The sequence below is a fragment of the Chenopodium album genome, chromosome 18, assembly GCF_948465745.1.
Source record: "Chenopodium album chromosome 18, dcCheAlbu1.1, whole genome shotgun sequence".
NCBI classification, from domain to species: Eukaryota; Viridiplantae; Streptophyta; class Magnoliopsida; order Caryophyllales; family Amaranthaceae; genus Chenopodium; species Chenopodium album.
The window spans coordinates 32,552,234-32,557,172 of record NC_137851.1 but is presented as its reverse complement, the minus strand read 5'-3'; the positions used below and the strand labels follow the sequence as shown (position 1 = coordinate 32,557,172).

The 4,939-nt window shown below is 40.6% G+C and overlaps 1 non-coding gene across 1 annotated transcript; it reads left to right on the top strand.

The window, feature by feature from the left end:
• The first annotated feature begins 3,749 nt into the window (after positions 1–3,749).
• LOC145593198 (small nucleolar RNA R71) lies at positions 3,750–3,855 on the top strand. The gene has a single exon (XR_014102573.1). It is a non-coding gene; the product is annotated as a small nucleolar RNA R71 (small nucleolar RNA).
• The last annotated feature ends 1,084 nt before the right edge of the window (positions 3,856–4,939 follow it).

Sequence of the window (4,939 nt, the reverse complement as noted above, 5' to 3'; positions counted from 1 at the left end):
ATCATCCCATATGTACCTTTTCGACTCATGCTTCAACTTTCTTCTTTGTTGAGGGGTGAACTCCGGCGGAATCGCCTCACAAGACAAGTAGTTCACTATATCGGCATAGCAAGGCAATGCCTTTGCTTGGATAGCATACAAAACATCATCTTTTAGCTCATCATTAATCGGAAGTTGATCAACATCTTCATCTCGAATCTCCAACCTTGACAAATGATCCGCTACCGAATGTTCCGTCCCCTTCTTGTCTTTCACTTCTATATCGAAATCTTGGAAAGCAAGCACCCATCTCATCAACCTAGGCTTTTAATGCTTCTTGGACATGAGATACTTGATTGCCGAATGGTCGGTGTAGACAATGGTCTTTGAACCCAAAAAGTAAGAACGGAACTTGTCAAAAGCATAGATTACCGCAAGAAGTTCCTTTTCGGTTATGGTGTAGTTCTTTTGTGCATCATTCAATGTCTTGCTTGCATAGTGGATTATGTGTACCCTCTTTTCTTTCTTTTTCCCCAACACGGAACCAACCGCCGTGTCACTTGGATCACACATTAATTCAAAGGGGAGACTCCAATCCGGAGCTTGCACTATTGGTGCCGAGATCCATGCATTATTCCACCTACAAAATGCATCTAGACAAGCATCATCAAATACAAAATCACACTCCTTTTGAAGAAGTGTAGTAAGAGGTTTGGCTATCTTAGAGAAGTCCTTGATGAAACGCCGATAGAAACCGGCATGTCTCAAGAAAGATATCACCCCTTTCACATTTGTAGGGGGTGGGAGCTTCTCTATTACATCCACCTTAGCCCTATCAACCTTAATCCCCTCATGACAGATTTTAAGGCCATGAACAATGCCTTCTTGAACCATAAAATGACGTTTCTCCCAATTGAGGACAAGGTTGACCTCTTCACACTTTTTCAAACATCGTGTGAGATTAATTAAATATTCATCAAAATAACTTCCCCCTATCGAGAAGTCATCCAAAAAAACCTCCATTTCTTTTTCAATCATATCCGCAAAAATTGTCATCATACATCTTTGGAAAGTACCGGGAGCATTGCATAAACCAAATGGCATCCTACAGTAAACATAGGTGCCATATGGACAAGTGAATGTCGTTTTCTCTTTATCATCCAGGTAAATTGGGATTTGAAAGAATCTGGAATAACCATCAAGATAACAAAAATACTTGTGAGTCGCTAGCCTTTCCAACATTTGATCAATAAAAGGCAATGGGAAGTGGTCTTTCTTGGTGGATGTGTTTAGCCTGCAATAGTCTATACACATCCTACAACCGGTAATAGTTCTCGTAGGGATGAGCTCACTTTTCTCATTTTTAACAACCGCCATCCCTCCCTTTTTAGGGATTACTTGCACTGGTGCCACCCACCTACTATTAGAAATAGGATAAATGATACCGGCGGCAAGTAGTTTAAGAACTTCCTTCTTGACCACTTCAAGCATTGGAGGATTAAGCTTTCTTTGTCTTTCAATTGATGGTTTAACATCATCCTCCAATAAAATTCGATGCATGCAAAGCGTTTGGCTTATACCTTTCAAATCATCCATTTTATATCCCAAAGCATTGCGATGCATCCTCAAGACACTTAACAATTTCGAGGTTTGAACCTCATCCAATGAAGCATTAACAATGACCGGAAAAGTAGAAGATGGACCAAGAAACTCATACCTCAAGTTGGATGGTAGAGATTTTAGCTCAACAATTGGATAATCCTTACCATTGTCGTTCATGAGTCCTTTCTTCACTTCCTTTTCTCCAATCACTAGGTTTTCTTCTTCCTTGTCCATGGGGGTGGAGTCAAGATTCTCCTCAATTGGCTCCATCTCCATGTCTGCATTGCAAGACCTATCTTTGCTTTCAAGTTCACACTCAAGAAAATTATTAGTATTATGCAAATGCCATTATATGGATTCATCAATAACATTCTCAACAATATCAATACTCATACAATCATCCATGTTAGAAGGACATTTCATAACTTAGTTCAATTTAAAATCCACTTTCTCTTTTCCAACAAGCAAAGACAATTTACCATGTTTCACATCAATAATAGCCCCCGCCGTGGCTAAGAAAGGCCTACCTAAAATTATGGGGACATTCAAGTCCTCATCCATATCAAGCACAATAAAGTCCACCGGTATGTAAAGTTTGCCCACCCTAAGGGGGACATCCTCTTATTTTCCCAAAGGCATCTTATCCGAACAATCGGCTAATTGAAGGGAAATGTTAGTGGGCTTTAATTCTCCTAGGCTAAGTCTTTTACACATAGAAAGGGGCATCAAGCTTATGCTAGCACCTAGATCACACAAAGCACGATCAATTACCATTTCACCAATAGCACATGAAATAGAAAAACTACCGGGATCTTTAAGCTTAGTGGGAAACTTATTTTGAATAATTGCACTACAATTTTCCGGCATTTTAATCGTTTCCACAAAGTCAACTTCTCTTTTATTACTCAAAATGTCTTTAAGAAATTTAGCATAAGTTGGCATTTGTTTTATAGCATCGGTAAATGGAATGTTAACATAAAGCTTTCTCAAGACTTCTAAATATTTAGCAAATTTATCATCAAGTCTAGACCCGGCAAACCTTCCCGGAAAAGGAAGCTTTGCCACATGAAGCGGGATTTCACTATCTTTTTTTTCTTTTTCAACTCCTTTTTCTTTGTTTTTCTCTTCTTCTTTCTCTTTTTCTTTTTCCACTCTCAACTCTCCATGGGAGTCACTCATTTGTATCACTTTTTCTTTTGACTTCTCACCTCCTAAGTCATGTTGCATTCCATTCCCTTGGACTTCCCCCAAACTTTTCCCACTTCTAGTTACAATGGCATTGACTTGTTCTCTAGGATCTAGACCTTGACTAGGCAATGAGGTACTAGACTTGCGTTTGAGGGCACTAGCTATTTGTCTTTTTAGTTTGGGCGTTGATGAATTGCTCCATCATGCTTTCTAAATTAGACTTAGGAGGAGGGGAAGCTTGAATTTGTAGTGGTGGTTTAGGAATAGGAGCTAGATTTGGTCTTACGCCTCCATTGAAACCGGGTGGGTTGTGAGTGGAAGAGTATTGGCCTTTTTGTTGGTACCTATTTTCATTTCTATAGTTCCGTTGATTATTAGACACATAGTTACCACCACCACTAGCTTGACCTTGACCTTGACCTTGACCACTACCTTGCCCTTGGGTTTGGCCACTTCTTCAACCAAAATTGGGGTGATGTTTCCATCCCTCATTATAGGTGTTGGAGTAGGGGTCAAACCTAGGATTAGCATGCACATTATTAACTTGTTCCATAGAAGGGGAAGGGGAACATTGCTCATTCAATAAGGGAAACTCCAAAGACATATGGCCTTCACCACTACACACTTCACAAGACATCAATTGCATAGACACATTATAATTTGAAGAATTAGATGCATGTGAGTTATGGAGAGGGGAAAAGGGAGGAGGAGGAGATTGCATTTGATCAAATTTAGAGGACAAGGCATCCAATTTTGAGCTAAGCATATTGATAGCACTAACCTCATACCTTCCTCCTTTTTTAGTGGAGTTCCTCTCATCATGACTCCAATCGGTGTAGTTTTGCACCACCTCTTCGATGATTTTGAGTGCTTCCAATGGTGGCTTGTTCATGAGTGGACTACCCAATGCTCCATCCAATAGTATGTGATTCGCCCTCAAGAGACCCCTATAGAACCCATGTAATAAGATCTAATCTTCTATTCCATGATGTGGGCATTGTGTTTGGTAGCTCTTGTATCTCTCCCAAGCATCATAGAGAGACTCATCGGGTTCTTGTTGGAAATTTGAGATTTTGGATCTCAACTCCGCCGTTCTTCCAAGAGGTATAAACCTGCCAAGGAATGCCGAAGTTACCTCATTCCAAGTTGTCAATGAGTTCAGAGTCAACCTATCAAGCTAATCACTTGCACTCCCCGTAAGAGAAAATTTGAACATACTTAGAAGAATGTATTCTGAAGTCACCCCATTTGCCTTCACAGTGCTACAATACCGTGTGAATTGCTTAACATGTGCAATGGGATCCTCATGCTTGGCCCCGGAGAATTGATGACCCTCGATCAAGGTGATAAGGGAGGGCCTTATCTCAAAATTGTTTGCCTCGGTGGTGGGAGTAACAATCCCACTCGCTTCTTGATATGGTGGAGGGACACCAAACTCTCTCAAAGTCTTGTTCGGATGAGCCATGTCGAATTAGCGAATAGGTGGAGAAGTTGGAGCATTTGTCCTTGGTGATTCTAATGGAATGGTGCCTCCACTAGATTCACTAGAACTAGAATGATCAGACTCAACCTCAACTTACGGCTCACTTGAAGTAGCACCACTAGCTATCGCCCTCTTTTCTCTTCGATTTTCCCTCACAACGTTTTCAAGCTCGAGGTTCAACGGCACAAGAGGAAGTGTCCTATTGCTGCGTTTGGGCATAAACAAAGAAGACTAGATGGGAGATTAGCAGGTTAGTCAAAGAAAACAAAGAAAAATAAAGCTATACAAATGAACTAGTCTCACATATCTCATAAGTTACTCAATGCTTAACGCCACTCCCCGGCAACGGCGCCATTTTGGTAGAGGGAAAGATCGGTCGTTGGACAATCACCCTAAAGCCAAACAATATTTCTACCTAAACCAACCTAAGACAAGTCTAGGGTAAGTAGAGGATCGTATCCACGGGGAATGGGTAAAGAACACCAAGAGTATGGAACGGTTGTAAGCTAATTCTGTCACAAATTGGGTTTTGATTAGTTAACTAATATATAAAGGAACGCTAGGGGAAACGGGATTGAACACCAACCAAACCAAAGAATCAATAACAAGGACAAATCATGAGCACACAAGGAAGATAGAATAGGAAATTAACATTGTCTTCTTTCAAAGTTATGATCGGGGTTTAGT